This window comes from Gossypium hirsutum, chromosome A06 (genome assembly GCF_007990345.1).
Source record: "Gossypium hirsutum isolate 1008001.06 chromosome A06, Gossypium_hirsutum_v2.1, whole genome shotgun sequence".
Classification (NCBI taxonomy): domain Eukaryota; kingdom Viridiplantae; phylum Streptophyta; class Magnoliopsida; order Malvales; family Malvaceae; genus Gossypium; species Gossypium hirsutum.
This window is the reverse complement of record NC_053429.1, coordinates 79,081,110-79,090,360: the sequence shown is the minus strand read 5'-3', so window position 1 is coordinate 79,090,360 and position 9,251 is coordinate 79,081,110. Positions and strand designations below refer to the sequence as shown.

The window sequence follows — 9,251 nt, the reverse complement described above, 5'->3', positions numbered from 1 at the left end:
TCGTTAAATAGTATTCGTGCAATCGGCTAACGAACTTTCGGCTTTTAGATAGGTTGATACCTTGTGTGTATATATGTTGATGAAGTGTGAAGTAAGTATGATTATGAGAATGTGTATCAATAAAGTGATTCAGTTAGCTATGTGAATGTAATACTTTAGTCAAAGCCGATTTCATTACTTGAAACTTACTAAGCTTAAATTGCTTACCCGGTTGCTTTGGCTCTCTGTTTTATAGATTTTGTTCGTTAGCTATCGGATTCGGGATCAACGAAGTCGAAGTCATCCACACTATCAAAGCTCTTTTGGTACTCTTTTTGTTGAACTCTGGATATGGCATGTATAGGACTACCCCTTGTTGTTTTAAGTACTTTTTGTGATGTATGTGTGTACAGCCATGCGAAAACGGCTTGTAGAAGTGGAGTATGGCATTAGACCATTTGTGTTTATGTATGTTTATATGGTTTCATGATGTGACTATGGTTTGGAATGGAAGTGTTGGGCAAATGATCAGCCATTGGAATGGCTAAATATGATCATATGTGGACCCATGTATGACGAATCCCTAGTTGGTCCATGGTAACCACGGAACAGGTAAAGTTTACCTTGAAAACAGATGCTGACAGCAGCAGTGGTGTGGATTTGAAAAATCACAAAAAATTTTAGGAATGGAGTTAAATAGTGAATAAATTGTGTAATCGAACCTTGATGAATCTATTTTCATATGAAAGTAACAAAAAAATCATATGGGCAGTATATTAAGAGATATTAAAGTTCTCGTGAAACAGGGCCAGAACGGTTTCTGGATCTCCTGTTTCGACTTTGATAATTCACCATAAATTATCCAGAGATAATTAGAAGTCATGCCTTATATGTGTGGATTTCCCTTTGAGTCTAGTTTCATTGGAAACAAACGGTATCAGTATGGGAGCCCTGTACAAGGAGATATCCAAGTCGTAATGCGCAAAGGTCAGGGTAGTCGATCCCTGTAACATGGGAGACTTTGACTAATAAACTGTACTAATTGGCCTGACTAAAAATTCTAAAAAAATTATGTAGATGGGTATATGAGTCTAGTTTCAGGGAAAAATCACGAAACAAATTTTCGAGTTGTGAAACTCAAGATATGATTTTTAAAGTGACTATTATGCAGATTGGCAGTGTCTGGAAAATTTTTAAAAGTCTGTTAACACCTCGTGTTCGACTCCGGTGACGGTCTCGGGTTCGGGGTGTTACAACCTAAACGTAACTACTCCCACCAAATTTGGCAAGTTGCCAACTAAAATAATACAAGTCAAAAGCTGAAAATAAATCAGCTATTACATCCATCATTTTCAAATCTAAAAGTACTAGCTTTAAATATCATGCAACTTGCCAACTTGTTAACATCACAAAAAAATACAAAATTTAAACAAAAAGTTGCTTCTGATTCAATCTTCAAACAGACATGCTGCTGCTGGAAGTTTGTTGCATTGCAGGCCAATGCTCAACATGTTTTACTTGACCATGAGATGAATCCAAAAATTTCGGACTTTGGTATGGCAAAAATTTTTGGTGGAGATCAGAATGAAGCAAATACAAATAGAGTAGTCGTGTTGAAGTCAACCCCCATGCAGCAGCCAAGGTGACCATGCAAGGTGGCCATGCAGGGATCGTGCTTTAACAGCAAACCGAAACTGCATTGTTTCATTTGGTTACTCAAATGAACATTTTGTGTTTTAGTTTGTTTTGAACTAAGTTGGTAACTGTATTTTGATGTAATTAGGTGTTGAATGACAAGTTTAGGTAGAAGTTTTTGTTTTTCAATCAAGTTTACCAAGTTACTAGGAAATTTAGTGGTGTTAGGTATGTTATTAGGTGATTACTTGTTTGTTTTACTTGTTGACTAATATATGTAATGGCTTAATGCCTTGTTGATGGGTCAATGAAAGAAATCAGCTCATTTTCATTCAATCTTCTTCTATCTTTTCTGTTTTTTCACTAGCTAGTTTCATTTTCTGTTTCTGCTTCCGAGTTTGTTTCTTCACCAAGGCTCGAGGCTTGCTATTCAAGCAAGATACAAAACAGCCTGTTGCTGCCTCTTGCACCAACAATTGGTATCGAGAGCTCTTGTCTTAGTGGACCTGTTGCCTCAAATCAAGGAACCTGATGGCTTCTTCAGGATTTTCACCAGCAGCCCCACCAGTCTTCAATGGAGAAGGCTTTCACATATGGCTGGTCAAGATGAAGACTTACCTACAGGCCTTCGATCTGTGGGAAGTTGTCAACACAGATACTGAGCCAGCACCACTGAGGGCTAATCCCACAGTAGCTCAGATTAGGCAACATGCTGATGAGAGGACCAAAAGGCACAAAGCCATGTCCTGCATCCAGAACTGTGTGTCAGATGTCATCTTCACCAGAATCATGGCCTGTGAGACTCCAAAACAGGCCTGGGATAAGCTTAAGGAGGAGTTTCAAGGCACGGAGAGAACAAGGCAACAGCAGCTGTTGAACTTGAGAAGGGATTTCGAGAATTTGAAGATGAAGGAAGAAGAAACAGTGAAGCAGTATTCAGATAGAATTATGGCAGTGGTTAACAGCATAAGGCTCCTAGGTGAGCACTTTGATGAGGCAAGAATTGTGGAGAAAGTCCTCTCCACTTTGCCTGAGAGATATGAGGCCAAGATATCCTCCCTAGAGGACTCAAGAGACCTTGCTAGCATCTCTTTGACTGAGTTAATCAACACCTTCTATGCTCAGGAACAAAGGAGAGCTAGTAGAGCTGAAGATCACCAAGAAGGTGCATTTCAAGCCAAGGCCAGAGAAGCCTCGAGCACCAATGCTCAAAGAGGCAAAAAGCCTTGAAAAAATAGGCCTAAGCCTGATGCTGCAAGGAGCAATGACCAGCCCTGTAGATATTGCAAGAAGCCTGGCCATCCAGAAGACAGATGCTGGTTTAGGCCAGATGCAGTATGCCAACACTGCAAGAAGAAGGGCCATGTTGAAAGGGTCTGCAAAAACAGGAGTAAGCCAAGGCAGAATCAATTTCAGCAGTCAAAGGTTGAAGCTCGAGTAGCTGAGGACAGTAGTGACCAAGAAGAACAGGTCTTTGATGTTTCCTGTTTAGCTGCTGAGAAGAAATGCTCAAAAGGCTGGTTGCTGGACAGTGGTTGCACTAACCACATGTCACCAGATGCCTCCTTGTTTAAAACCTTGGACAGAAGTTATAAAACCAAGGTCAAGGTTGGAAATGGTCAGTTTATAAGGGCTGAAGGAAGAGGAGAAGTGCTGATATGTACTCCCACAAGCAACAAGATCATTCCAAATGTGCTGTTGGTGCCAGAGATTGACAGAAACCTTCTCAGCATAGCTCAACTGCTCGAGAAAGGTTATTCTGTTGTGTTCAAGGACAAACAATGCCACATTACTGATCCAAGTGGATCAAGCCTTATGACAGTCACAATGACTGATAAATGCTTTGAGGTTCACTGGGCAAATGACTCAAACTCAGCATACACAACTTCTGTTGATGACTTCAAGCTGTGGCATCAAAGGCTTGGACATGCCAACTTCAGATCAATGGCTCGATTAGCCAAAGAGGGCTTGGCAGAGAACTTCACCAGCTCAGTGGAGTATGATGATGTGTGTGAAGTTTGCCAGATGGGGAAACAGGCAAGACTGCCATTTCCTACAAATTCAGCTTGGAGAGCTACTGAAAGACTGCAGTTGGTGCACTCTGATGTATGTGGCCCGATGAGGACTGAATCACTCAGCAAAAACAGGTATTTCATCCTCTTTATTGATGATCTTACAAGGTTTTGCTGGATTTTCTTCTTAAAACACAAGTCTGAGGTAGCTCAAGTGTTTGTGAAGTTTAAAAATGCTGTAGAAACAGAAACAGGTTGCAAGCTGAAATTGATAAGGACAGACAATGGCACTGAGTACACTTCAGCTCAGTTTCAAGCCATTTGCAATGATGCTGGTATCAAACATCAACTTACAAATGTCTACACACCTCAGCAGAATGGGGTAGCTGAAAGAAAGAACAGAAGTCTGATGGATATGGCCAGATGTCTCCTGTTTGAAAAGAAACTGCCCAAGACCATGTGGGCTGAGGCAGTAAACACTGCTGTTTACCTTCAGAACAGGCTTCCTACTAAAGCTCTTGCATCCGAGACACCTTTTGAGGCTTGGTTCAGTTTCATGCCTTCCTTGGCACATCTGAAGGTGTTTGGTTGCTTGTGTTATGCACAAATACCAGCAGCAAAGAGAGACAAGCTCTCTAAAAGGGCTCAACCAGGTGTTCTAGTAGGCTACAGCTCAGTCAAAAAGGGCTACAGGGTTCTGGATCCCTTGACAAACAAAGTCCAGGTGAGCAGAGATGTCATCTTTGATGAAAAAGCCTGCTGGAATTGGGAGAAAAATGAGCCAGAAGCAATTTCAGAAGACCTAGTGCCTAATCAAGCTGAACTTGAGCAGCTAGGACCTGAAATGGATGTTGATGATGTGCCTGTGAGAGGCACAAGGCCCCTAGAAGATATTTATGAAAGGGCACAGGTTGCAATAGCAGAACCTAGCAGTTTTGAAGAGGCTGAGGCAGATGAAGGTTAGAAACAAGCTATGGTTGATGAAATCAACATGATTGTAAAGAATCAAACATGGGAGTTGGTTGAAAAGCCTGCCAACAGAAAGACTATCGGTGTAAAATGGGTCTATCGAGTGAAGCACAATGCGGATGGAAGTTTAAACAAGCTAAAGGCCAGGCTAGTTGTAAAGGGCTTCAGTCAAAGGTATGGTCTGGACTACATGGAAACATTTGCTCCAGTAGCCAGACTCGATACAATCAGATTGCTGATTGCAGTTGCTGCTCAGAACCAGTGGACAATCCACCAAATGGATGTCAAGTCTGCATTCCTCAATGGATTCCTAGAAGAGGAGATATACATCGAGCAACCCCCAGGTTTTATAATGCCTGGTAAGGAACATTTGGTGTATAGGCTAAGAAAGGCCTTGTATGGCCTAAAACAGGCCCCTCGAGCCTGGTATGCTCGAATTGACTCATACCTGGTCAGTTTGGGATTTGAAAGGAGTGCTAGTGAGCCAACACTCTATGTTAAGAGGAATGGAGCTGAAACACAGCTTATTGTGTCACTATATGTTGATGATCTTCTAGTGACTGGAGGAGACAAGCTTGTGATGGCTGATTTCAAAGCAAAAATGAAGGAAATGTTCGAGATGTCAGATTTGGGATTGATGACTTATTTCCTTGGAATAGAGATACAACAAGCTGATCAAGGAATCTTTTGAGGACAAAAGGCGTTTGCTTTGAAAGTTATATCCAAGTTTTCAATGCAAAATTGCAAGCCAACATGCACACCTATGGCAGTTGGCATAAAACTGTCGAGCCAAGAAGAACACGAGCCTGTCAATGAATCATTTTATAGGAGCCTTGTTGGTTGTTTGCTGTATTTAACAGCAACAAGACCTGACATTCTGTTTGCTGTGAGCATGCTATCAAGGTTCATACACTGCTGTAACCAGCAACATTACAAGGCTGGGAAAAGGGTGCTAAGATACATCAAAGGTACCTTAAACCATGGAATACAGTTTAGAAAGACTGAAGAGTTGAAACTGATTGGCTACACTGATAGCGATTGGGCTGGTTCAAAGGATGACATGAAGGGCACTTCTGGCTATGCTTTTACTCTTGGCTCAGCTATGATTTGTTGGAGCTCAAGAAAACAAACAATGGTGGCTCAATCAACAGCAGAAGTAGAGTATGTAGCAGCTGCTAATGCTGTTAATCAAGCTATGTGGCTGAGAAAAATTTTGGGTGATTTGAATCTACAGCAGAATGATGCAACTGTGATACATTGTGACAACAAGTCAGCAGTTGCTATTGCTAAAAACCCTGTCTTCCATGGCAGGACAAAGCATTTCGACATCAAACTCCATGTGATAAGAGAAATGGAACAAGCTCGAGAGATCAAGCTAATTCATTGCAGCTCAGAAGATCAAATCGCTGATATCTTCACAAAATCACTTGGTGCATCGAGATTTGTAAACCTAAGGAACCAACTAGGAGTCTGCTGCATAGAACCTGAGGAGGAGTGTTGAAGTCAACCCCCATGCAGCAGCCAAGGTGACCATACAAGATGGCCATGCAGGGATTGTGCTTTAACAGCAAACCGAAACTGCATTGTTTCATTTGGTTACTCAAATGAACATTTTGTGTTTTAGTTTGTTTTGAACTAAGTTGGTAACTGTATTTTGATGTAATTAGGTGCTGAATGACAAGTTTAGGTAGAAGTTTTTGTTTTTCAATCAAGTTTACCAAGTTCCTAGGCAATTTAGTGGTGTTAGGTATGTTATTAGGTGATTACTTGTTTGTTTTACTTGTTGACTAATATATGTAATGGCTTAATGCCTTGTTGATGGGTCAATGAAAGAAATCAGCTCATTTTCATTCAATCTTCTTCTATCTTTTCTGTTTTTTCACTAGCTAGTTTCATTTTCTGTTTCTGCTTCCGAGTTTGTTTCTTCACCAAGGCTCGAGGCTTGCTATTCAAGCAATATACAAAACAGCCTGTTGCTGCCTCTTGCACCAACAAGTCGGAACATAGTAAGTCTCTTAATTGGTTCTTCCCAACTTATTAACTCATAAGCTTACAGGGTTACATTTACTTATTTTCTCTACCATTAGTTGTTGCCAATTTCAACTTATCCATATTCATCGACCAGTTCTGAGAAATATGTCCTCTACATCAATATCATATAAACTAGGACCCCATGCAAGTAATGAATCTTAGTATGTTTCATGGTTAGTGATTAGAAACAAAACTTGGTTTTGTTATTGAGAGTATCTGATATGTGATCGATATACATTGGAAATCAGTTCATGTTTGTAAAGTTTCTTATGATCATCTAATTTTGATTTAGTTTTTCTTCATTGTTTCTGACAATAGTGGATACATGGCACCCGAGTATGCTATGGAAGGACTTTTTTCTGTCAAATCTGATGTTCAGTTTCGGTGTCCTTTTGTTGGAAATTGTAAGTGGAAAAAGGAATAATGGGTTTCATCTTTCAGAATGCGGTGAAAGCCTCCTGACTTTTGTATGTTTTCTTATCCTATCAATATTTAAATAATAGATTAATACCATGTTATGTATATTAAGCTAATTCTAAGTAAGAATTGTAGGCATGGAAACTATGGTCCAAAGGAAAAGGAATGGAGTTAATGGATAAACATCTTGTTGAGTCGAGTGTGCCCAATGAGGTGCTTAAATGCATCCAAATTGGGTTATTGTGCGTGCAATCAGATCCGGCAGACAGACCAACTATGTCAACAGTGGTTGCAATGTTAGTGTTGGAGTTTCAACAAACTTTAACCGGGTAAAGTAAGAATTTCAAACAGAGCACCAGCAGCAACGTATTATACCCGGATAAAATATGAAGGAAAAATGCTTGGAGTTCAAGCTTTTAGCTACTGTCAAGAATGAAGAACAGAACTTAGAAGTTTTTAGAAGGCAAAGAAAGATGGAGCATATGGAAGAAAATCTGATGATTTCATTCACTTGAAATATTGGCTTAAAGCCATTACATATACCAGTCATTGGCTGGTCAAAAGATCAACAAATTCATCACCTAAACACTACCTAACTCCACTTATTACATGGGAACTTACAAAACTAAACTTGTACACTTAAGTAAAGTTGGTCATCAGCTCCTACATCATCAAACTACATCAAATGTAGGCTTAAACTAAGTTCAAAACGAACTAGAACACATTTCATAGACTTGGTTACAAAAGAACCAAAACAAACAGATTCAGTTACACGTACTTTACCCGGGTAACTTATGTGTATGAATCCTTACACATACTTTACCTGGGTAACTTATGTGTATTTGTTCTTGCGTACTTGAATCTGCATGGGCTACATATCCACCTTTGTTGCTGCATGTGTTGCATGGCTCGGGTTGCTTCTTGACATGTTGGAAATTCACATGCTGCATGCAGGCCAGTTTCCAACAGTTAGGAAGCGACACCATAACAGTTCCTCTACCAGCGAAATCTGCACTTTATGTTGGACGTTTTATTGCAGAATCAGTTGAACCCAATTCAAGTGATAAAATATGTTCTGTTAATGAAGTTACGATTTCAAACATGTCACCTCGGTGACTGATTAGTCATTCCATCTTCAATTTTTTCACTATTACAAAGATATGATAGATTCTAAAAGTTTTGTTAAGCCGCTCTTTTAGCTAAATGTTCTGCAACATTCCAGCAAAACACAGGGAGATGTTATTCCGAGTTTTCTGTATTGATCTTTTATATATATGTAATAAATGAAAAAGGGGTATGAAACTGACTTTTCAAATCCAAAGTGGGAACGGTGGGAAAATCATTCCATTACCGAAGACAGAGCAGCAAAAACGAGTCTATTTGTTCAAAACTGACTTTCAATGAGTATGGATGAGAAGGTACAATTTTCGTTTCCTTTTTCTTGGATACAATTAATTTCACCACTTTGCTACTCTCAAGGTAGACTTTGATTTCGACCAAATCAAAAAAGAAAACCCGAAAGACAAGTTCCTTGGACTTTACTATCTCTCAACTTCAACCTCCTAAAGGAAGAAACATGGAAGTATCTCATTACAAAATGGTAATACACAATTAGTAACTCTCGTGATTCCAAAACCCAACGTCCAAAATGAGGTTTCAATTTCGGCCATACTTCCTCGATAAGGTTTGAATATTCTGAAAACCATCATTCTTACTTATTGTCTTATATGTGGTTCAAATAAAATCAAATTATCAATACTTTCCATATGCAAAGTAGGGCTAGAGTCCCATCATAATCTACTGTATTAACTAGCTCAATGATTCTCAAAAACTGGCCTATAACGGGCACGTAGTATAGTATGTTCAATGCCTAACTCTAATTTATTATATTTTTAAAGTCTAAAAAGAATTGTCAAATTTTTTTAGGAGACCCCCTAAGGCCTCGTTATCATTCACCTCCACACCAAAACGAGCGAGGACATTCAAAAGATTAAACTATTTTGAAATTATTAACTTTCAATGAATTAAATTTTTTTGAATAAGTTATCAAACGAATACTTAAATAATAAAATAAATGTAGATTTAAAATGTAAAAACCTAGAAAGTTTAGAAAAATAAAAAAATTATAATTTAAATAACTCTAAATATTAAACATTATTAATAAAAATATTTAAGATTTTATGTTAGATAACATTGCACTCTACATTT

General features: G+C 39.0%; 1 protein-coding gene and 1 pseudogene across 1 annotated transcript in view; both read left to right on the top strand.

Moving 5' to 3' along the window:
• LOC121203499 (putative receptor-like protein kinase At4g00960) overlaps positions 1 to 8,221 on the top strand; it is a 13,706-nt pseudogene extending 5,485 nt beyond the window's left edge.
• The window catches only part of LOC107929841 (cysteine-rich receptor-like protein kinase 10), a 30,172-nt gene that overhangs the window by 4,626 nt on the left and 16,295 nt on the right, over positions 1 to 9,251 (top strand). The gene's annotated exons all lie outside the window — the stretch shown is intronic.